The sequence below is a fragment of the Pteronotus mesoamericanus genome, unplaced genomic scaffold (assembly GCF_021234165.1).
Source record: "Pteronotus mesoamericanus isolate MK-2021 breed Mesoamerican mustached bat unplaced genomic scaffold, CSHL_Meso_final scaffold_85, whole genome shotgun sequence".
In the NCBI taxonomy this organism is placed as follows: domain Eukaryota; kingdom Metazoa; phylum Chordata; class Mammalia; order Chiroptera; family Mormoopidae; genus Pteronotus; species Pteronotus mesoamericanus.
Window position 1 is genome coordinate 39,592,703 of NW_026555329.1, and position 26,448 is coordinate 39,619,150.

The 26,448-nt window shown below is 36.6% G+C and overlaps 1 protein-coding gene across 1 annotated transcript in view; it reads right to left on the minus strand.

Annotated features, from left to right (window-relative positions):
- The window catches only part of COG5 (component of oligomeric golgi complex 5), a 338,428-nt gene that overhangs the window by 191,890 nt on the left and 120,090 nt on the right, over positions 1-26,448 (minus strand). The window lies entirely within an intron of this gene.

Consider the following 26,448-nt stretch of genomic DNA (forward strand, 5'->3'; position numbering starts at 1 on the left):
AACACACCTACTATGTAAGACTTCGCTGCCAAGAGTGGGAGCTGTAACCTCATAATATATGGAAAGAAACAGAGGGAGGCAGTCAAAATTATAAGAAAAAGAAACATGTTTCAAATGAAGGAATAGGAAAAAATTCCAGGAAAAGAACTAAATGAAATGGACACAACATACCAGATTTAGAGTTCAGAACGCTAGTTACAAGGTTAATCAATGAACTCAGGAGAAGAATAAATGATCCCACTGAGACTTCAAAAAAAAAAAAAAAAGGCAACATTAAACAAGGAGACAGAAAACATAAAAAAGAACCAGACAGAAATGAAGAATACAATAATTGAGTACATCAGATGGAATGAAGAGTAGATTAGAGGAAAGAGAGGAAGATAACGTAGGAGAAAACACCCAATCAGAAAAGCAAAACAAAAAAGAATGTAAAATAATGAGGATGGTTAAGGAACTACTGGGACAACATCAAGTGTAACAACATTCATATCATGGGGGTATTGGAAGGAGAAAAGAGAACAAAAATATTGAAAAACTATTTGAAGAAATAATGAATAAAAACTTCCTTAACCTGGTAAAGTAAATATGCATACAATTCCAGTAAGTACAGAGTGCCAAAAAGGATGAACCCAAACAGGTCCGCACACAGATCATAATTAAAACGCCAAAGGTTAATAACAAAGAAAAATCTTAAAAGCAAGAAAAGAGTGGTTAGTTACTTAAAAGGGAACTCCCATATGACTATCAGCTAATTTCTCCGATAAATTCTGCAGACCAAAAGGGACTGGCATGAAATATTCGAAGCGATGAAAAGCAAGGACCCGCAACCAAATTTACTCTACTCAGCGAGGCTATCATTTAGAATCAAAGGAGAGATAAAGAGCTTCCTGAACAAGAAAAAGCTGAAGGACCCTGTCAAGGCAGCCCAGTTGGTTAACAGTGTCATCCTGCTCCACTAATATTGTGGATTCAATCTTCAATCCCCAGTCAGGGCATACACAAGAAGCAACCAAGGAACACATAAGTAAGTGGAACAACAAATTGCCGGTCTTTCTGTCCCCAACCCCACCCCCCCCAAATCAATTTTTAAAAGGTTGAAAATCTAACAAGGTTAATAGATGAAACTCTATAGGTAAAATTGAATATATTGTCTCATAAAGATAAAAGTAAAGCCAGGATTATTAACGGGTAACTGGATAAAGATTTTTCCTTTCCATTTAAATATATCATGCTCATTAAAATTTTTAAGGGAGCAGAAGCATAAAATGGAGTAATAATAGCCTCTTCAACAAAGGCTGTTGGGAGAGCTGAACGGCTACATGCAAAAAATTGAAATTGGATCATCAGCTGACACCATACACAAAAATAAACTCAAGATGGATAAAAGACTTAACTATAAGTCGCAACACCATCAAAGTCTTAGAGGAGAACATTGGCAGGAAACTCTCGGATATCCCATGCAGCAATTTTTTCACCGATAGGTCTCCTAAAGCAAGGGACATAAAGGAAAGGATAAACAAGTGGGACCTCATCAAAATAAGAAGCTTCTGCACGGCTAAAGAAAACGTCAGCAAAACGAAAAGGGAGCCAACCGTATGGGAAAATATATTTGATAATGATACATTAGATAGAGGTTTGATGTCCAAAATATATAAAGAACTCACACGACTCCACTCCAAGAAGACAAATGATCCAATCAAAAAACGGGCAAAGGACCTGGGCAGACGCTTTTCCAAGGAGGAGATACAGAGGGCCCAGAGGCATTTGAGAGGATGCTCGGCATCACTAGCCATCAGAGGAATGCAGATCAAAACCACCATGAGGTACCACCTCACACCGGTCAGAATGGCCATCATAAACAGATCCACAAACAACAGGTGCTGGCGAGGCTGTGGAGAAAAGGGAACCCTAGTACACTGTTGGTGGGAATGCAGACTGGTGCAGCCACTGTGGAAAGCAGTGTGGAATTTCCTCAAAAAGCTGAAAATGGAACTGCCTTTTGATCCAGTGATTGCTCTGCTGGGACTATACCCTAAGAACCCCAAAACGCCAATTCAAAAGAACCTATGCACCCCAATGTTCATAGCAGCACAATTTACAATAGCCAAGTGTTGGAAGCAACCTAAATGCCCATCAGTAGACGACTGGATCTAAAAACTATGGTACATTTACACAATGGAATATTACACAGTAGAACGAAAAAAAAGAGAACTACTACTCTTCCTGACAGCATGGCTGGAACTGGAGAGCATTATGTTAAGCGAAACAAGCCAGGGGGCGAAAGACAAATACCATATGATCTCACCTATAAGTGGAACCTAACCAACAAAACAAAGATGTAAGGAAAATAAGACCAGCAACACTGAAAGAAAAAAGACACCAACAGAGACAAGAGGGAAGAAGGGAGGGGTGGGTGGGGGAAAAGGAAGGGAGGGGTCAAGTCAGGGAACATAGAGCAAGGACTCATGAACAAAACCAAAGTGGAGAGAGATTGAGGGAGGGAGAGCGGGGAGAAGGAACAGGGGAAAGTGGTGGGGGGAAGGCGGAGCCAAATGTATTTGAAAAAAATTAATTTAAAAAAATTTTTTTTAGAAATCCGAAAAGTATTTTAAAAGGGGAGAAATTATATAACCACACAACATACAGGCCACAACTGCCAAGTGGATCATTGGAATATACATGAGTATGTCTGAGAAGTTTATGAATCTTCAAATTCTCAAGTAGCACCAAAATAGCATATATCCTCCTCCTGGATGTTTATGTGAGAAAGAACAGAAAAAGCAAAAACTGACATAGAGGGACTGGGCAGCTGGCTATAGACACTTAGCAATGAAATTGAGTCCCTCCTACACAACGACTTTGCAAAGAGCACAACTTAGATACATGCCTCAAGACAAATTTCAAGCAACCTTCAGATATTCCTAAAATACTTAAAATTTTGGTTGTGCTTAAAAATAAAGGTCTACTATATTCCTTTAAAATCTTACCCTTTGTAATCTACTGATGAGTTGTTTTGTTCTTGTTTCTATTTGTAATTATACTTCTTTACAATGTGTTCTTTATTAACTTAATGTTATAAGCATTCGCCAATCTTACTATACTCCTTTCAAATAGGAATTTTTTACACCTGCTCAATATTTCATCAAGTGAACCAAAAATTATTTAACGATCTGCCTAAGATGGAATAGTTATCATAAATAACTATGTTACCTTTACATTTAAAGATTTCAAATATCTAGATTTATTTCCTTAGGAAACAATCAAAGAATTACTGGATCAAAGTAACACTTATAAATTTGATACAAATTATCAAATTAGCTGTGGCTGGCTGTAGCTCAGTGGATTGAGTGCTGGCCATTGAACAAAAGTGTCACCTGATCAAGTCCCAGTCAAGGGCACATGCATGGGTTCCAGGCCAGGTACCTTGTTGGGTGCACATGAGAGGCAACCACACAGTGATATTTCTCTCCCTCTCTTTCTCCTTCCTTGCCCCTTTCTCTAAAACTGAATAAATAAAATCTTTAAAAAACTAAATTAATTTTCAAAAGGGCTGTGCTGCTTTATAGATTTTTTTTTTATTAATATACGAGACTTACTTAACCATAGGTATTACTGGATGTTATCGCTGTTTTAAATATTTTATATGCTTCAAAAGTATGTTATTATTGATGGTGTGACATGGTTTTACAAGTAAAATGAGATAACGTGCATGAAGAATGTCTTGTAAATCACCAAGAACTAATGTAAGTTATTTTCATAAATGAGGTATTATAGTTAACTACCCCCCCTCCCCCAATGGAGGGAATGAGAGGAAGGACACTAAAACACAGATAATCTTAATAAATTCGGTATTACCAAAAAGCCGAATTGATATTACTGGTTAACCTAACCAAACCTAATTGATATTACTGGTTAAACTATGCAAAGAATAGATTCAGGCATAAGTAAACTCCTTTGGGTGAATCTTTATACTTCTGGTCCAAAGCACTTCTCAGGGCATGTTGATCCTTGCTCTTCAAAGCTTCATGGAAATTTAGCATCAAAAGCCTTCATTTTTTTTTTCTTGTTATTGCAGAGTGGGGAAACACCTTACTATAGGAAAGGATTAGTTTTTCCAAATCTTACTCTATGTCTATTTCAGCTAGCACAAAAAAATGGCTAAGTGTAAAAAAAAAAAAAAAATAGTGTATTTTTTATTTTCCCTGGACACAGGTTTGGGGTTGCCCCCGCCTTTTTTTTTTTTTTTTTTTTTTTGGCTCTTTCCAACAATGGTGCTGTTGATAGGACACTATGGTCTAAAAATATACAGATTAGATTTATACAAAACCTCCCTTTTTGCTCTCCAGTATATTTCAGGTGCTTTATTTAGCACAAATCAATATCACTCGCAATAACTGAGAGAAGTATTAAATAAAATCAGGACTGAGGGAAGTACTAGATAAAATCAAGAAGGATACAGACAAAATAAACATCACCATAAAGAGGGACTCTAATTGACATCTACAGAGGATTCTGCTCAACAAAAACAGAAGACACATTCTGTTCAACTACACCTGGAAAACTGACCAAGACAAAGCATGTTCTGGGTCATTAAACAAACATTTTAAATTTAAAGGAACTAAAACCATATAAAGTATGTTCTTTGAACATAATGGAATCAAACTAAGAATAACAGAGAAATAACTAAATTTTCCAAACATTTGGAAATGAAACAACACATTTCTAATTAATCAATGGATCACAAAGGATCTTACAGCAAATCTTTGTTAAAAACAATTAACTGAATGCAAATGAAGACACAACATTGAAATCTGTGGGACTCAAGGGAGGAGTTTGAGAAAACTTAGCAACACATTTTTTTAGGGGAAAAAATGTATAATTAGAAAAAAGAGGTCTCAAATCAGTAATTCAAAAATCTACAAAAATGCAAAATAAACCCAAAACAAGCACAAAAGGGGAATTAATAAAGAACAGAAAAAGCAATGAAATTGAGGAAAAAAATAATAGGAAATTAATCAAACAAAAAGTTGATTCTTTGAAAGTATTGTTACTGAACTCAATGGGTTAGCCAAGTGGCTGGCTGTTTGGGATGTTCTATTAAAGATGTGATTGGGGCAGGGAAGTTTATTTTACTTGCAGCAAGTAAAGGAGACAGGGAATTCCTATCCAAAGATCTGTCTGCCCAAAAAAGAGCCTTAGCCATTGCTTATACACTATTTGGTCAATTACATGTTACTTTCTTCTTTGCAATTGACTACATTTTTCAGGTTAAATTCCTGTTTGCTCATCCTATTTACAGCAGCATTATAAAATTATGCATTATAATTTCACATTTAGCAAGAAAGAACATTTAGAATGGTGCACATCTCCAGTTCATGTCCTATCTAATAGAATCAATAAAATTAACAAACCTCTAGTAAGACCAACAAAGAAAAAAGGAGAGAAGGTAAACTACTAATATCTAGAGTGAAAAAGATACCACTATAGACCTCACAACATTAAAACGAGAGGTGAAAAATTGACTGATTCTACAAGTTAGAAGAAACTATCAGAATTCACACAACATGATCTGAATAGATCCAGCACTATAAAAGAAATCACATTTGTTGTTCAAAACAACCTGAATTAGAATCTGCAAGCACAAACAGTTTCAATGTCACTGAAAAGAAGTAATAACCAAATATTAAACAATGGAAGGAACACTAACCAAAACTAGACAAAAAAAAAAAAAAATGCTACTACCATTATCCCTAAAGAGCACTGACACAAAAATCCTCAAAATATTAGCAAATCTGATAACCCCGACACAAAAGCAGACAAAGAAATTTAAAAAAACACACCAAAATTGCAGAACCATCTCCTCAAAAGTAGAGATGCAAAACTACTCAACAAAATATTAGCAAACATAAAGTAGTAATATATTATATTAAAATATTAATATATCATGGCCAAGGGGAGTTACTTCGTAGAATTCAAGAAAGATAAAAATGATCATTTAAAGAGGTTCACTATAAAACCTGAAGCAATAAATTAACAGTTTATAGTTAATAAACCAACAAATGAGGTAAAATACAATCATAAAAAATACTTCAAAGGAAAGCAGAAAAGAGAAAAAGAGAAGCAATGAACAAACAATACAAGCAGCAAACAGCAAATTGATAGCATTACATGCAATTGTAACAGGGGACCCTCCCCCACGGAACTGGGGGAGCAGTGGGGAAGTGCCAAGTACAACATGTGATGTACGCGACAGCCTTAGTGCGGCTGCCAAACCAGCCTATGAGTTGCCCTGACAACCAGGGCGAAAATGCAGTTATTTCCAACATGCAAGGGATTCCGGGGACAGCTTTTAAAAGAGAGCACACAGAACCTCCACGCTCTTTGTTCCCTCCTGTCTCCCAGACGCCAGGGGGGCTGGAGTTCCTGGGCCCCTGGCCTTGCTGACTGCGTAGTATAGGAGCATTCCCCCAAGGTCCCTCCTCCAGCGCTCCTGGGCCTGCCTGGCCAGGAGCACAGGAGGTGTTAGGCCTGTAAGAAGGGAGCGGAAGAGGTTTGGGCCGGCAATAACAGGAGGCAGTGCCACCAGGTAGCAAGCCAGGCACCCTTCCCCTGAAAAGGAAGCTGCAGGAAGCCACCACAGCAGCCACCCATCTGCCACCCATGCTCCTCCAGCAGGGGCCTGCAAAGGTGGTTCCCCACTTCCTGCTGCTGATCTGCCCACTCCAGCCTGGGCAGGGCCTCAGACCCACCGCACCAACATACTGGACGGCTCTTAATGGACCAGTCTGTGCGGCTCCTGGTAGCCATGTGGCCAGGCAATGAGCCTCATGTCCCTACCCCTCTTAGGAAGCTACAGTGGCACTGAGGACCAGGCTGGACCAGCCACACTGATGCACTGGACAGCAGTGGCCAGAAGAGGACAGCACCACTGCAAGTGGGACATCTGGTCACACAGATTCCAAAGAATGCCTGAAGCCGGACAGTGACTGACACCCAGCTAAGCCACCTACATTTCTTTAAGGACAGTGCCTTTGTGAGGGAGAAGTAGTTCCAGGGCAAACTTGAAATAAACTGGCAGGGGGAGGCAGGGTGATTTTCTATGGGTATCTTAGAGGAAACCCTCTTTGAGGAAGAAATCTGCTATTAATTCAAACTGTATATACTTAAAAGAACCCTTTTCCCTTCCACCAAACTCTGTCTCCAGAGTTTTTGTCTATGGGCAGCGAGTGGTAGGACCCCATTGGTTGTTTGGTTACACAATCACAGCAATAATTAAATCAAATCTAAATTGCCTAAACATGCCAATTATATTGCAGAGATCATAGCATTGAATTAAGAAGAGACCAACCTACACACAAACTACCAAAACAAAAAACAAAAAACAAAAACAAAAATAAAACACTAAAAACCTTAAGATCCAATAAATTAAAAGTAAAATAATAGCCCTGGCTGGGTAGCTCTGTTGGTTAGAGCACCATCCCAACACGTCAAGGTCAGGGCACATATAAGAAGCAACCAATGAATGCATAAATAAGTGAAACAACAAATCAGTGTTTCACTTTCTCTCTTTTTCTCTCCCTCCCACTGCCTTCTTCTCTCTAAAATCAATAAATAAAAAAATAAACTAAAGTGACAGAAAAAGATATACAAAGCCAGTGATCAAAAACACCTGGATTCATTTCATTAATATTTAAAAAGTAGATAAAGAATAGTAGCAAAGAGAAGGGAGTATCATTTAATGATAATAAAAGGGTCAAAAAGTCAAAAGAACATAATCCTAAACATGTATGCACCTAATAAGGAATTCAAAATACATGGCAAAGAAACTGACAAAACTGCAAGGAGAAATAGTCCAACTGAAAAATATAGTGAGAGATTACAACACCTTTCTCAAGTGTCGATAGGACAAGATACAACTGATATTCATACAACATTCCATACAACATCAGAATACATATTCTTTTCAAGTGCACAAGGATTATTTACCAAATAGGACAACATTCTGGGCCTGAATCAAGTTTTGATAAAGTTAAAGGATTCAGTTCATACAAAGTATCTTTGTTCAACAGACTGAAATAAAGTAACATAGATTCTGAGAAAGTTCTGAATATTCAAAACAAAGTAACTTCTTCAAAAAAACCCATAACCAAAAATGAAATTAAAAAAAGCATTGCAAACTAAATAAAAATGAAAAGACAACATAGCAAAATTTACAGGACACAGTCAAAACAATACTTAGTGGAATTTTATAGCACTAATAAAAGAAGATTGTTTTAGAATAAACTGTTCCTACTTTTTAAAAAGTGGAAAAAAACAAAAACCCAAAACAAAAATAATGAAGAAAATAAAGAACAAAGTGGAAATCTAAAACTGTAGAAAATATCAATGAAACCAAAGCTAGCTCTTTCAGAAGATAAATAAGACTCAGAATCTCTAGCTAAACTGAGTAAGAAACACACACACACACACACACACACACACACACACACACACTCTCTACCAATACTAGGAATGAGAGATGACATCACTGAAGAAAGTACAACTATTAAAGGTTTAAAAAATAATTTTAAGAATAATTTTATACTACGAACAATATAGGTGATTACCAATTAACCATGTTGCATGAAAGAAGCTAGACTGAAACAAAAGTACATGTTATATAATTCTGTTTTAGAATTTTAAAAAACGTAACCTAAAATGGAAGTCAGTGGTTCCTTGGGAAGGGGCGGCAATTTCAGTGATGGTGGGAGGGAGGCTTACATGAAAACGTTTAAAGTGATGAATATGTTTATTGTGTTGATGGCCTCTCTGAATATAGATATCAAACTGTCCACTCTAAACATGGGCAGGTACTGTATATCAATTAAACCCCAATAAAGCTGGCTTTTTCAAATGAAGAAAAACTGCAACAGAAATACATCAAACAGAACTATAGGACCTATTCAACAAAAAAATCATTTTCCCTTTCATCTTGTTTATGGAAAATATCTGTATGACTTTGATTTTCCCTTTCAAACAGCCATTTGAATGTCTTCTTTGTGCTACGTACTGTCTATACATAGACAACAGACACCAATCCTACCTCCAAAACATTTACTTTATAGCTTTGCTGGTGAACTGAAATAGAACTATATACTCCAGGCAATCCCCCAACCATAAAGTTTAACAAGGAACTTATACATTATAAGGTTTTGTTCCCAGAGAGCTAAAAGCAATTACTTCTCTCAGACTACTTCTCTCAGATCCTGGCATTCCAAAGATTAAATGTTTAATGGACACTGATTCTTCACTATATTAATCATAGTATGATAAAAAAACAATTAGGAAATGCCTGGTTATACACAAAATAAAGCAGGTTTCTTTAGTACAGTACTCCTCATAAACATTAAGATGCACTAGAAACATCCAAAAATGATATATATTTTCCCAATCTATTTATCCCATTTCCCCCTCAAATTGCAGATCTAGTAGGACTAGCACTGTGATATAAAATAACTAAAATATAAAAGATCAGGAAAATACATATCCATATATCTTACTCTCATATATATAAATAGAAAACATCTGTTAAACACCTATGACTATAGAATTGATCCATATATATGACAACTTCTAGCCCTATTAATTTTTATTCTATATCTGAATTTTAATAAAAAAAGTTTACTTATAAAATACAAGACATGGCCCCAGTTGACGTGGCTCAGTGGAATGAGCACCGGCCTCCAAACCAAAGGGTCACCAGTTCGATTCCCAGTTGGGGCACATGCCTGGGTTGTGGGCCAGGTCCCCAACAGGGGGCACATGAGACGCAACCACACATTGCTGTTTCTCTCCCTCCCTCCCCCTCTGTCTAAACATAAATAAATAAAATCTTTAAAAAAATACAAGAAATGGCCTATGGCTCTCTTGATTTATCCACACAATGAACACTACTGTGAAGAAGCAACACAAAGGTGATTAACAGTAATTACAAAGGTTCACAGAATTAAAGTTAACCCTGAGAATAGCTACACTCTAATCCATATATTATAGATACAGCATATTGACACAAAAAAATTAGAAAAATTACATTCATAATAGAACTAGTAATCTAATAATAAAAAGAAGAATTATCACTCATATAGTGCTTACGTATGTATTTTGGGTTGAACTGTATATCCCCAAAATTCACGTTAAAATCCTAACCCCCAGTATCTGAGAATGTGACCTTATTTGGAAATACAGTAGTTTCAGATGTAATTAGTTAAAATGAAGCTCCTAATCCAGTATGACGCAATCACTCACACAGGGAGAGCACTATGTGAGGATGAAGGGAGAAGACGGAAGCTTCTACAAGCAAAGACTCCAAAGATTGTTAGGAAACCACCAGAAGTAGTGATGAAGCATGAAACGTATTCTTCCCTTACCACCCTCAGATGGAACCAATCCTACCAATATCTTGATTTTAGACTTCTGGCCTCCAGAATTGTGAGACAATTTCTGTTGTTTAAGCCACCAATTTGTGGTATTCTGTTATAGCAACCCTAGCAAATGAATACACTAAGTGTTCAGACAAGGGATAAGAATCTGTTAGGTACTCTCATCTATTCCACTTTATGGACAACACAGCCAAGGCATAGAGCAGTTAATCTATCTTGGACAAGTCACAAGTGTTAAGTTGTAACAGCAGGATTTTGGAAGTGACACACATGGTGGTACTGATAAAATAGTCCCACAGTATGGGTGAATATTTCAACTGTCTGGCTGTTCAATATCAAAGTTTGATTCTCTGGCCTTCAAAAGCATTGTTCTCTTCATACACTCTCTAAAATCTCCTAATATTCCTTTCTGCTTAAATTAGAGGGAGAAGATTCAGCTGGCCTCAACTAGGAATCCTGACTGATAGATGAGATCTCCAGTTACAAACCAGATTGCAGGAACAAGCTGAAGTACTTAACAGAATCTGACAGTAGTCACAGACCCAGGATAAATATCTATGTGAGTCTGTAATTACTACTTATTATGTGGGTTTGGAGTTTCACACTGAGGTAGTGAAGGGTCTATCTGACAAGACTGGGCATAAAAATTAATTCCTCTGATCTTAAAGTAACTTCATCTGTTCTGACCATAAACACTTTAGACCTCTCTCCAAAAGCAAGCCCATATATACAGAGACTGTATTGGAGTCCAATTAAGGTGTGTAGGGTACAGAGGTAAGAATAATGGAGAGGTTTCCACTTCAGGGACTTCTAGAGAGGAGACTACAAGATCCGTATTTGAGGTTTGGTTTTTACTACATATCAAAGTTGACAATGGCCCAAGCTTGATAATCCTTTCTCATCTTTTCATTACTTTTAATTCAATTCACTTCACGTTAACTCCTTGTAAAAAAAACCTGCACTCACAATTTATTCAAAACTTGATAAATATATTTACTTATTTTACATTTACAATATTTATTTTTTATCATTACTCTATTACTGTTGTCCCAACTTTTCCCCCCTTGTCCCCCTCCACCCATCCCACACCCCACTCCCACAGTCAATTCCCACCCTGTTGTCCATGACCATGGGTCATTCATATCTGTTCTTTGACTAGTCTCTTCTCCCTTTTCCCCCCATTATCCCCCTCCTTCCTCCCCTCTTGTTGCTGTCAGTCTGTTCCTTGTTACCATGCCCGTGGTTCTATTTCGACCATTAACGTATTTTGTTTGTTAGATTCCTCTTAAGGGTGAGATCATATGGTATTTGTCTTTCACCAACTGGCTCATTTACCTTAGCATAATGTTCTCCAGATCCATCCATGCTGTTGCAAAAGGCAGGAGTTCCCCCTTTCCTCCTGCTAGGTAGTATCCCATTGTACAAATGTACCAAAGTTTTTTGATCCACTCATTTACTGATGAGCAATTAGGCTGTTTCCAAAACTTGGCTATTGTAAATAATGCTGCTATGAGCACAGGGGTGAACATAGGGGTTCTTCTGAACTGGTGATTCAGGATTCTTAGGGTATATTCCCAACATCAGAATCGCTGGGTCAAAAGGCAGTTCCATTTTTAGTTTTTTGAGGAAATTCCATCATGTTTTCCACAGTGGCTGCACCAGTCTGCATTCCCGCGAACAGTGCACTAAGGTCTCTTTTTCTCCACATTCTTGCACTCATTGTTCATTGATTTATTAATGATGGCCATTGTGGCAGGTGTGAGGTGATATCTCAGTGTGGTTTTAATTGCATCTCTCTGATGGCTAGTGATATTGAGTACCTTTTCAAATGTCTATGGGCTCTCTGTATGTACTCCTTGGAGAAGTGTCTATTCAGGTCCTTTGCCCATTTTAAACATATTATAAAACAAAACATACTCTTCTATTATGGAGTCGATTGTGTCCCACAAAGATATGATGAAACCTTAATTGCCATTATCTGTAAATGTAATCTAATTTGGAAACAGGTTCTTTGCAGATATAATCAAGTTAAGATGAGGATATACTATGTTACGGTTGACCCTAATCCATTGACTAGAGTACTCAAAAAGGTGAGGGAAATTAGGGCACACACACAAAGAAAGGAGAATGCCATGTAAAGACACAAAAACCCACAAGGAAGAAGGGCATGTGAAGACAGAATTAGAGAGTGAAATGACACATCTATAAACCAAGGATTTCCAGCAACCTGCAAAAGCTAGGAGACAAGAAAGGATCCTTCCTGTAGAGACTTCAGAGATAGCTTGGGCCTGCCAATACCTTCATTTCAGATTTTTAGCCTCTAGAACTGGGAAAGAATAAACTCCTCTTGTTTTAAGACACTCGGGGTTTTATGTAATTTGTTAAAATGGCCATAGGAAAACAATACATCTTCTTGCAGATATATTCACATTTTTCCTACTTCAATAAACCCTAAATTTAGGCCTGAAGCTATAGACCAAAAGAGGTAATTAAGAAATGAAGTCAATGAAGGTTCTACATGCAGAGCAGCTGCAGGGTGATCCATTCAATCTACTATAGTACAGCATTCACTGGCCCATTATCAGCAAGTTCCCATGTGCTCTTAGCTTAAAAGCTCTTGAGCTTCTGAACACAATTTTCACAATGAGCAAAATATGCTTGTAAAGAAGAGTGAGGGAAGTGGAACAAAAAATGATTTGGGCTTAAAGCACATAAATTAGACATTTTGCTAAATGAAATGGAGATTCTGTCATTCCATCATTAGCATTTCCTGTCTGCTCTATATTAAAAAAAAAATTTTCAAAAATTATGCATGCCAAACCAATTGTACAATGGAAGATACTAAGACCTAGAAATTACTAAGAGTATGTATTATTCAAAATTTTACCTAAAACATATCGGCTATATATAAAAACATACCGATTTTATTATATAGAATCTTTAGAGAACAACCATATTTTAAATTTTCAAAGGGATTAAAAATCATAATCTTGGTTGTTCTCTAGTAAGCAATACATGAATGTAACAGCTTCAAATGAGTAGAATGTTTCTAATCACAAAAATTGAATTAGTTCAACAACAGTTTCAGGAAATTATAAATGGCTAGATGATACATTAAACCCTGATATCATATGATACTATGTATACATTTTCTTACTCATCACAGAAGGAAAAGAAATTTCAAAAACCAAAATATTCTACTGTTTCCTTTAAGAATGAGTATAATTATGGTATCCTTTTTAGATAAATATTATAAAATAATCTTTTGGGTTGCTTTCTTTATAGTTTATTGAAATATATTCCATATGCCATCAAATTCAAAAGTGTGTGTGTATATTCATAGAGCTGTACAACCATCACCGTGATTCTAACTTTAGAACGTTGTTATCATCTCAAAAAGAAACTCCAGGCCTATTAACAGTCACTTCCTATTTCTGCTTCCCCCAACCCACTCTGCCCCAGCCCCAGGTAAATATTAATCTACTTTGTCTCTATGGATTTACCTATACTGGATATTTCATATAAATGTAATAATACAATTAGGTATTTGTGAATGGCTTCTTGCACTTAGCATAATGCTCTCTAGGTTCATCCATGATGTAGCATGTATCAGTACTACATTCCTTTTTACTGTCAAATAATAGTCCATGTATAGATAGTCAATGTTTCTTCATTCATCAGCTGATAGGTTACTTTCAATTTGGGGGCTATTATGAATAATGCTGCTATGAATATTCATGTGTAAGTTACTGTAGTTTTCGTGTGTACTTATGTTTTCATTTCTCATAGGCACTAAGAGTGGAATAGATGTTTAGCATATTGAGGAACTAGCAAATTACCTTCCAAAGTGGCTGCACCATTTTATATTCCCATCAGCAGGATATGAGAGCTCCAATTTCTCTACATACTCGTCGATACTTATTATTGTCTGTCATTTTATCCATCCTAGTGGATGTGAAACAATATTTAATTGCGGTTTTGATTTGCATTTCCCTACTGACTAATAATATTGAGCATTTTTTTATGTTTTTACTGACCTTTTGTGTATGATCTTTCAGGAAATGTCTATTCAAGTCCTTTGTCCAATTTTTAGCTGGGATGTCTGTCTTGGAATTGTAAGACTTCTTTATATGTTCTCCATACAAGTTCCTTGTCAGATACAGGATTTATAAATAACTCCCATTCTCTGGACTGTCTTTTCACTTTCTTTGTTAGTATGTCCTTTGCAGGACAAAAGCTTTTAATTTTGATAAAGTATAGTTTTTTTCTTTTGTAATTTTTCCTCTTGGTGTCAAATCTAAAAAATCAAGGTCACAGAAACTTACTCCATATTTTCTCCCAGGAGTTCTTGGTTTTTTAGCTCTTATATTTAAATCTATGATTCTTTTTGGCATGGCCTAAGGGAAAGGTGCAAATTTTTGTTTGCATGTGGATATCCACTTATCCCAGCACCATCTGCTGAAAAGACTGTTCATTTTCCATTGTCTTCACATCTCTGTAAAAAGTCAGTTCACTGTAAATGTGACAGTGTAAATTTCTGGAGTCTAAATTTTATTCCATTGCACTATATGTCTATTCTTATTTCAGTACCCAACTCTCTAATTACTCTAGCCTTGTAGGTTTCAAAATCAGAAAGCCCCCAACTCTGTTCTTTTTTACGTTTATTTTGACTTCTTCAAACTTGTTTTATCTATTTTGAGTCACTTGCATTCCAACATGGATTTTAGGATCATGTTGTTGATTTCTGCAAAAACACCAGTTAGAATTTTGATAGGGACTGCATTAAATATGTAGACTAATTTGGGGAGTTTTGCCATCAATGGTGCCCCAAAGATATTCTTATCCTAATCATCACAATATGTAAATATGCTACCTTACAGAGTAGAAGGGACTGTGAAAAAAAAAAAGTGATAAATTAAGGATTTTTGAGATGGGGAGATTATCCTGGATTATCTGACTGGGCTCACTGTAATCAAAAGAATTCTTGTAAAAGGAAGGTAAAGGTAGATTTGACTGGTGGAAGAAGACAATGTGAGAATGGAAGCAGAGAAGGAAAAGGTGATAGAAGGCATCACCATAAGCGAAGAAATAAGAAGGGCATCCAGAAACTGAAAAAGGCAAGGAAATGGATCCTTCCCTTTAGTTTACAGAAGGACCTAACCCTGCTAATGTAACAAGGAGACTGCCACCTGGAAACTGGGGAGGGGTCGGGAAGCATGGAGGACTACACGTGGACAGCAGCTCCAGCGCGGCTGCACAAACTGATGTGTGCTGCCCCTGGTAATCAGGCGGCACAACATGACTCAGTAGAAAGAAGGGTGTAGGGCACAAGCATCGGGTTAGGGAGGTGACTGGACAGAGGGACATATCCTCCTATTTACTTTCACCACACTGGAGATTCTGGGGGCCATCTTTAAAAATCAGAGCACACGGAAACGCTACGCTTTTTGCTTTCCCCTCCCCTCGTTGGTTCAGTCAGCTACCAGGGGCAAGGGTTCCTGGGCCGGCAGGCTTCGAGACCACATAATCTGGGAACATTCCCAGTACTCCTCCCCGAGCACTCCAGGGTCTACCTGGCCAGAAGCACAGTAGGCACTGGGCCAACTTGGCAGAAAGGGTGAGTCTGGCAGAAGGCCCTGGAAGTTGTATGGTGGGCGACAAGCCCTGCGCCCCAGCCTCACGTGGAAAGCCAGGCTGACGCTGGTGGCTGGAGCGAGCACTGCACATATCTGTCTGACCAGGAGCACAGCTCCAATGACAGAGATGGGTAGCAAGTGCTGGACTGGCAGGCAGAAGCCAAGGAAGTGTTCACGTCGGGAGTAGGACTTCAGCCAGCACACACAGACTCCAAGGATGCCAAGAGCAGACCATTACTAGAAGCATGCTGCAGCTGCCTGAATTTTCTCAAGGAGAGTACTTTTATATGGGAAAAAGAATTCTAGGTGCAGCCTAGGAGTTGTCTGGCCTGGCAGAGGGGGGCAGGGTCATTTTCCTTTGAATATTTCAGAAGGAATGGGCTATGAGGCAGAAATCTGCTTTTATTTCAAATTGCATGGTCATTAAATAAAAGATTCCTTTTCCTTTCCACCGAACTCTGTCACCAGAGTTTTGCCTGCTTGACAGGAAGTGCTAAGACCCCCACTGGCTGGTTCAGTAACATTAATACTCTGATTCTAGTTTCATAACATTCATTTCAGACTTCTAAGCTCTTATAAGAAAATAAGTTTGTTGTTGGTTCAAGCCACTAAATTTGTGTTAATTTGTTAAAGCAGCCACAGTAAACCAATATACATAATACATCCTAAGTGCTTTTTGCACATAACAGAGTCAAATATACACGCAGCAAGAATAAAAATGAAACAAACATACAAATCTATATGTATAGATATTTCTATATCCTTTCTTCAAAATTGATAGACAAGGCACACAGAAAATCAGTGAGGACATCTATAGAGGGTATCTACAGACATGGCCAATTTTTATGATTGGTAGATTTAGGTATGGGTAAAGAGTATTTATTCACGTTACTATTTTTTTTTTCCATTTTTCTATAGTTTAAAATTTTTCAAAATAATAAGATGAAAAATTCACTGAAATACAGAGAATATAATCAATGAAATATAGCCTCTTTATTTTAGGCATCATCAGATTGGATTGTCCTACCATCAAGGTACTGTTATTACATAACAAAGTCCTGTCCTGAACGTACAGCTTAGTTGGTTAGAACATCACCTCAATATACCAAAGTGGTGGGTTCGAACCTCATCAGGGCACATGCTCGGGTTGTAAGTTTCATCCCAGTTGGGGTGTATATGAGAGCTCCCTGGCTGGGGCATATATAGAAAGCAACCAATGTTTCTCTTCCTCTCTCTCCCTTTCTCTCTCTATAAAATAAATAAGCAGGTCCTTGGGTGATGATTAAAAAAAAGAATCAACCAATGAATGCATCAATAAGTGGAACAAAAAAATTGATGTTTCTTCCTCTCTCATCAGTAAAAAACATTTTTTAAGTCCTATTATTTTCAAATACTGATTTAAATAAGGTCAGCCTCCAAACATAGAATTTAAATAAATGTTATTTTAACAGTAAATTTTGAGGGTTTTCTTTAACTTGTTTTTAATAAAAATTTCATAAATGAAGATAAAAGCATATAATGAGACCACGGCACCCCATTACTGAGTTTCAACAACTCTCATCATTTACCAATCTTATTTTATTTATAGCCCCACTCCATTGTTTGTTTGTTTTGCTGAAGCTTTTTAAAGTAAGTCTCGGAAATCAGGTTATTTCCCCCTTACATATTCCAGAATAACCATTAAAATCTCAAGTACAAAAAGAATCATCAAGGAGAGTATGTCAAGTGAAAACACCCAAGTGTGCTACAAAACAGCTGTTTTTTTAGTTAATAAAGTTGAAACATTAAGCACAAGGATATCATACAAAACACTCCTAGGATATAATAAAATTTATGATAAAATATACCAGGCTGCAAAACATTTTGGCAATTCAAAAGTAACTGATCTCTCTCTCTCTCTCTCTCTCTCTCTCTCTCTCTCACACACACACACACACACACACACACACACACACAAACAGTTTAAACGTAACCATCTAATCCACTGAGGATATAATCTACAGGTACTGAAACTAATAATAACATCAAACCCTTCAAGCAAGTACATATACTAAACGACAATAGTTTCAGTTAACTATTGGTTGAGGTTAACCAATAGTTTCAGTTAACCTCAAAAAAAGGTATCAAACTAGCTTTGTAAAAAATGCTGCCTATTGATGAAAATAGTCTTTTCTCCTTCACAACTTAAATTGGAACAGAGGTGGATCATTAAAGTCATGTTATATTTTTATTTCATATATTCTACCATGTACTATAAAAAATGTAAGAATGCATCATTTTTTGCAGTAAAAATTCTACAAAAAAACCTTTCCTATTTTTTATATTCAGCATAGTACTGGAAGTCCTAGCCAGAAGAATTATGCAAGAAAAGGGAATAAAAGGCATCTAAATTAGAAAGGAAGAAGTAAAATTATCTCTGCTCACAAACAACATGATCTTATATGAAGAAAAAAAAAAAAACAACTCTAAAGGTTCCACACAGAAAAATGTTAAAAATAATAAGTGAATTCAGGAAAGCTGCAGGATACAGAATTAACAAACAAAAATCACTGCCTACCTATGCACTCACAATTAACAACCTGAAAAAGAAATTAAGAAATCAATCCCATTTACACTAAATAGCACTGAAAAGAATAAAATACTTAGGAATTAATTTAACCAAGGAGACAAAATACTTGTACTTTGAAAACTACAAAACACTGCTGAAAGAAAGATGACATAAATAAATGGAAATATATCAGGTGTTCATTGATTGGAAGAATGAAATATTAAGTTAAATACTATTCAAAGGAATCTAGCAATTTAATACAATCCCTAATAAAAAATCCCAATGGCACTTTTTGCAGAAGATCATCTTAAAATTTAGATGGAATCTCTTGAATAGCCAAAACCAAAAAAGGTAACAAATTGTCTCACACTTCATGATTTCACTCAAAACTTACCAGAAAGCTGCAGTAATCAAAACTGTGGTACTAGCATAAACACAGACATTTAAACCAGTGGAATAAAAGAGAGCCCAAAATAAACCTTTGCATATGTGGGTCATTTTTTTCAAGATTAGGATACCAAGAACATTAAATGGCAAAGGGCAGTCTCTTCAACAAATGGATACCCATATACAGAAGAATGAATTTGGGCCTTTACCTTGTATCACATACAAAAATTATCTCAAAATGGATTAAAGACCTAAATATAATGAAGAGCTAAAACTATAAAAAACTTTTATAAAAAACTTTAGAACAAAGCTTCATGAACTGGATTTGATAATGATTTCTTGGATATAAAATCAAATACATAAATACATAGGCAACAAAAATAAAACAGACAAAATTGGACTACATAAAAATTTAAAACCTCATCAAAGTTACAGTGAATAAAGTGAAAAGGCGAGCTAAAGAATGGGAGAAAATATTGGCAAATCAGGTATCTGATAAGAAGTTACTATTCAGAATATGTAAAGAACTCCTATAATTCAACAACAAATAAAAACAAATCATTTTTAAAATGGGCAAAGGACCTGAGTTGACAGTTCTCCAAAGATAATATAAAAATTGCTAATAAACACATGCAAAGATGCAACATTGTTAATCACTAGAGAAACGCAAATCAAACCACAAGATAGCACCTCACACCCGCTAAAAAACAGAAAAACACTATTAAAAAAACAGGAAATAACAAGTGTTGGTCAGGACGTGCAGAAATTGGAACCCTTGGGCACTGCTGGTGGGAATGTAAAATGGTGCTTCTGGAAAACACTAGATGTTGCACAAAAAAATTTAAAATGGAATCGCCATATGATCCAGCAACACCATGTCTGGATATACATCCAAAAGAACTGAAAACATGTTCTTGAAGAGATATTTGCAGACCCATGCTTACTGTAGCTTTATTCACAATAGCCAAAAGATGGAATCAATCCAAATGTTCATTAATGGATGAATGACTAAAGAAAATGTGGTATATACTTGGAATAGGATATTATTCGGTCATAAAAAAAGGAAGTCCTGCCACATGCTATTTCATACAACATGGAGTTGTATGAAAGTTATCTTGAAGCCATTAGGCTAAGTGAAATAATTCAGTCACAAAATGACAAACACTATATGATTTCACTTATATAAGGTATCTAAAGCAGTCAAACTCAAAAACACACAGTAGAATGGCAGTTGCCAGGCATTGTAGGAGAAGGAAATGAGGAGGAGTTCTTGTTTAATGGGTACAGAGTTTTAGTGTAGCACAATACTGTAAACAGAGTGAACACTATTAAACTGTAAATTTAAAAATGGGTAAGGTGGTAAATTTTGTTACGTGTGTTTTCATCACAACTTTAAAAAAAAAAAACAAGAAAAAAGTGCTAAAGAGAACATGGAATAACTGCAAGGAACCCTTGTGCACTGTTGGTGGAACTACAAAATGGGGCAGCTACTGTGCAAACCAGTTTGACAGTTCCTCAAAAGATTAAACATAGAATTACCGCATGATTCACCAAATTTTACTTCTGGTATATACCCAAAAGATTTGAAAGCAGGAACATGTACAGATATTTGTATACTCACATTCACAACAGCATTATTCACAATATTTTAATGGTAGAAGGAACCCAAGATCCTTCTACCAAGGAGGATCTACCAAGGAGGTAGTGTTCACCAAGAGATGAATGGATAATGTGGTATAGGCCCTGGTCAAGTAGTTCAGTTGGTTATAGCATCCTTCTGATACTCCAAGGTTGTGGGTTTGACCTCTAGTCAGGGCACATACAAGAATGAACCAATGAGCACTGGCTGATGTGGCTGGCTCAGTGGATTGAGTGCTGGCCTGTGAACCAAAGGGTTGCCGGTTCAGTTCATAGTCAGGGCACACGCCTGGGTTGTGGGCCAGGTTCCCAGTGGGGTATGTGAGAGGCAACCACACACTGACGTTTCTCTCCCTCTCTTCCTCCCTCCCTTCCCCTCTCTCTAAAAATAAATAAATGAAATCTTTTTTAAAAAAAGAATGAACCAATGAATGTACAAATGAGGAAAAAATTGACGTTTCTCTCTCTTCCTCCCTCTCTCTTTGAAACCAATCAACCAATAAATAAAAGAGAAAATGTGGTATATACATGTAATGTAATATTAGTCAGCCATAAAAAGGAAATTCTGACACATGCTACGTATGTGAATAAACCATGAAGACATTATACTAAGTAAAATAAGCCAGTCACAAAAGGACAAATAATGTATAATTCCACATATATATGGTGCCTGGAGTAGTCAAATTCATAGAAACAATATAAAATGGTGGGTTCCAGTGACTAGGAGGTAGAGTGAATTAATAGTGTTGAATGGCTATAGAGTTCCAGGCTGGGAGATGAAAAAGTTTTGGAGAGTAATGGTGGTAATGACCGCACAACTATGTGAATGTACTTAATGCTCATGGGCAGGGCGGTCTCCCATGGCTGAAGTCAGTTGACGGAAGGCCTAACTGAGGGATGTGAGGCGGGAACCGGTATCATCCGCTACATGCAGAAAAAAGCCTGGAGTGTTCCAAAAAGAAAGTCAGTGAGAGTGGCACGTAAAACTTGCAGGGGCATATAGTATGAATGACATCTGTGAGGAAGGGAGGGGCCCAAAACTTTGTATTTTAAACATAGTATTAATGTTAAATTTGTATTGGTTAAAGCTTTTATATGTTGTTTGTTTGCACTGACAGAAAGAAAACAAAATCAGAGCAAAAAGGGGAAAAAGGAAATCATTGGTTCACAAAATGGAAAACTCAAAGCAACAGAGTTAAAGCAGAATTGAATCATGCATGCTTAGCAAAGACTCAGCTTGCCCTGCTTAAGAATATTCCAATTAAAAATGGGTGAAGGATCTAAATAGTTAATTCTCCAAAGACGACTATTTGAAAAGACATGTGAAATAAGAATAGACATATGAAAAGATGCTCAATGTCAATAATCATCAGTGAAATGAAAATTATAACCACAATGGGATACCATCTCACACTTGTCAGAATGGCTGTCATTAATAAGTCAACAAACAAGTACTGGCAAGAATGTAGAGAAAGGGGAATTTGAACTGTTGGTGGGAATGCAGATTGCCGCAGTCACTGTGGAAGGCAGTATGGAGTTACCTCAAAAAATTAAAAATGGACCTGCCTTAAGACCTAGTAATTCTACTTCTAGGAGTTTATCCCAAGAAACCTGAACCACTAATTCGAAAACATATAAGTACCCCTATGTTCATTGCAGTGTTATTTACAGTCGCCAAGATTTGGAAGCAGCCCGAGTGTCTATCAGTAGCGGAGTAGATAAAACAATAATGGTACATTTACACACTGGAATACTACTGGGCTGTAAAAAAGGAGAAAATTTTACCCTTTGCAACTGCATGAATGGACCTGGAAAACACTGTAAGTTTACCATTTAATAATTTTAAAAAAAATATGTATTTATAATGCAAATATTATCCACAATTATCTTTTCAAAAGAGTAAATGTCCACTTATAATAATACCCAAATTAAATAGAAGACATTCCAATGGGACAATTTATGGACAAACAACATGTATTTCCCAAAAACTAGACCACAAATCAGGAATCAAAGTTCTAATCTCAACTTCACCATTTACAGGCCACGAACCTCTGGACAAGGAGCTTTCTGAGACTCAGTTTGCTCATTTATTCAACTGAGATCATTTCTATGGTTAGTATGTATTTCAAATGAGATATCTGTGAAATCTTTTAGAAAATATGAATGTTTTATACAAACCAATAATAAAAAAATTTATTATTTAAAAATAGGAAGCAAAGGGATATAATGCCATACAATGATTGCTTTCCTCCTTTACTTCATCAAGTCCCTTTTCTTCCATTCATCTCTACTCCAAAAAGGTATCTAGCCCCAGTGCATTCTGCTTGATTCTACTAATCTATTGTATTGGATAGGATTCAGTATGTATGCACAGGCCCTGGCATCACTCATTTAAAAATCACTTAGCTGAGCTCTGGCCAGGTAGCTCAGTTGGTAGAGCACTGTCCCAATATGCCAAGGTTGCTGATTCGATCTGCAATCAGGGCACACAAAAGAATCAACCACTGAATGCATAAATAAGGGGGACAACAAACTGATTCTCTCTTCCTTCCTCTCTCTCTCTCTAATTAATTTTTAAAAAATTAGCTGAAATCTAAGGTTTAGGCATCATAAATGAAATAAAATTGTCATTTTTATTCTTGCTTATATGATATTTTCTGCCTAAAGATCTAAAATGCTGGTGCCTGGAACAGAATTAAATGTCTTTCCATTCACAGGAAAATAATTGTTGAATAGCCACTGTATATAATAGGTGCTCTTCTAGGTATTCAACTTAAAGTTCCACCATTGAGACAAAAACATAAGGTTTTAATATGATTTTATGTGTACTTTATTTTTATTATTCATTATGCATTAATATTTATTATATTAAAAGCCACATTTTCTTTTTTTAATAAAGATATCTTTAAGATTTTATTTATTTATTTTGAGAGAGAGAAGGGAAAGAGAAAGAGAGGGAGAAAAACATGTGCTAGAGAAACAAAGGTTGGTTGCCTTTCACATGCCCCTAACTGGGGACCTGGCCTGCAACCCCAGGCATGTGTCCTAACAGCGAATCAAACCAGTGACCTATCACTTCACAGGCCAGCACTCAATCCACTAAGTCACACCAGCCACAGCTGAAAACCACATTTTCATATGTACCCAATTCTGCTGTCCTACAAAAAACTAACAAGAGTCAGACATTCCTCATAGAAACTGCAGTTCCACCTTTCCTATAACAAAAGGATACTTAAGTATTTCTTAACTGTAGTCACTGCAATGTGTCAAAATAATATCCACTTTCCCCTTCTTCATTACTAACTGAACTTCAATTTTGTTCAAGGCAGCAGGTTAGCCAACTAAATAAATCTCCATTTTTCAGCTAAGTGTGTCCACAGGACACAGTTCACATGCTAGCAATAGCCAGTGAGATACACTGCCAGTCTGTTAAGAATTTCTAGGAAAGTTTTACTTTCTCTGAGACACCACATCCTTTCCTTCATGGACTTCTTTTTCCTACCTACAACCTGAATGTGATACTTGGAGGTAAAGCAATCTTACTGAAGACCCAAAAATAAAAATAAGAATGGTGGAGTAGAAAAAGAAAAGAACCTTAGTTCCCTTACATTATCCATAGTTCTTTGATACCATCACTGGACTATTATATAAGAAAGATACATCTGTTACTCTTAAATCACAGTATGACAAGGTTTGTGTTATTCACAGCCAAAGTGCTGATGCATGTTACGTATAATTAAGTAATTACACAGGGGTGCGTATCTCTTTTGATTTGATGTTTTCATTTTCTTTGAATACCCAGAAGATCCATAAATGTCAAATCACTATGTTGTACACTGAAACTAATATAATATTGTATGCCAATTATAATTTTGTAAAAGTGAAAAAATAAGTAATTATAAATAATAAGTTCTTAAAAAGAAAAACCCATGAGAGGACATAGAATTTAGAGTCACAGACTGCATGAAGAAAACAAACTCATACCTTCTTTTTCCAACTGAAAACTGATTTTCTTCATCTTTGTTTTATAGATATTCATAATCAGATTAAGGGTGTCCCTTACTATATCTTGTTACCTGTAATTTTTATTTTAAGAACAGTTTAATGTATTGAATATTTTTTCTCCATCTATGGAAATGGTATTTTTCTTGTTTAAATAATTGTCAATATAATTAACTATTATAATATTAAATTAAATTTATATTCCCCAAATAAACTCAACTTTCTTGCGAAGACTGTCATTTTTAGACATTGCTGGATGCCTCATTATTCCTCCTCTCACTCTACAAAGCCATGGTTTCCAATATTTATAGACCAAGGATAGAGTTCTCTGGGTTCTTAAGTTCAAATATCCATAGGGAGGTCATCCAATACAGGAAGAAAGTTGTTCTTCCTTTATCTACAGGATTTCCAGAAAGTGGAGGCTTCTAGTGGAGAAACCAGAGCAAATGCCATCCTGAACTCGTAATAGATTGGAAATTATGAGGCATGGGAGTTTGGGTGAGGGTATAGTGAAAATGGGTTGTACTTTACCAGAATCTGAAAAACTGAACAAAGGAGAAAGTTCTGTTCCAACATAATATTTAAAATTGAGATAACCTGGCATAGGCCAGTGTGGCTCAGTTGGTTGCAGTGTCTTCCCATAAATCAAAGGGTCATAGGTTTGATTCCTGTTCAGGGTACATGCCTGGGTTGCAGGTTTGGTCCCCATTCAGGACACATATGAGAGGCATCTGATCAATGTTTTTTTCTCACATCAGTGTTTCTCTCCCTCTCCCCGCCCCCCGCCCCGCCCTTCTCCCTCTCTAAAATCAATAAGCATGTCAAGTGAGGATAAAAAAAGAGATAGGCTGGGGAAAAAGAGGAGAGGAGGAGGAGCAGAAAGAAAAGAGCAGGTATCCAAATTTGGCAAAAAGAAATTCAAAGGGGAAAGGCTTTGGACAGGGGACAAGGAAAGAGGTCTACACTTTTGCTGGGAAAAGCTCAGTTTCTAGTGTCATTACCATCCATACTACTGACCTCAAATTTATATTCTCGGACCCATGAATTCCCTATCTCATATATCATCTCCTCTTGGGTAACTTAAAAGACATCTCAAATTTAGTATCTCCAAAATGATTTTTTTACCCCCATAGATCTGCTTTTCCTTCAGTATTCTCCTTATTAGTAAGTAATACCATATATGTATTTACTTGTCAAACTACCCCGTAAAATGTTCCTGTAATCTCCTTGAAAACAGAAATTTGGCTTTTTTAAAAATCCCTAATGCTTAGTGCAATATCTAGGACATAGGAGAATGTCAATAAATACTTGTTTGAATCGGTTAATTACCAGAAGATTAAGTCTGGTCTTAATTCAGCCCTCTTCTGCAGAAATCAGTAAAAGAATTACAATTTCTAGTAAAGACAGTTTAGTTTTAGTCCTTCCTCCAGATTAAAAAAAAAAAAAAAGCAGAGAGAGAGAGAGAGAGAGTGTGTGTGTGTGTGTGTGTGTTCAGTATGGAGCAGAGAGGAAAACAAGGTAGAAAGGCAGGAAGAAAACAGTAATTTCCCATATTAATTAGACACATCCACAAAGGGAGCAAGTTAATCTGCGGCCCTTATCATGATCAATAAGCCTAGAACTGCTTTAACAAGATTATAGTCTTACAACACACAATTACAGAGGAGACTCACCCTGCCCTGCAAGCACAAGCACTTTATTCAAAGTAGATTCTGATAGCAGAAGAGAAAGTCCAGGGTTAAAACTGAGAGGGTTTTGCCATTTAGGAGGAGAAAAGATTTACCACAGGAAATTAAGGACTGCCAAAATGCTACAGCAT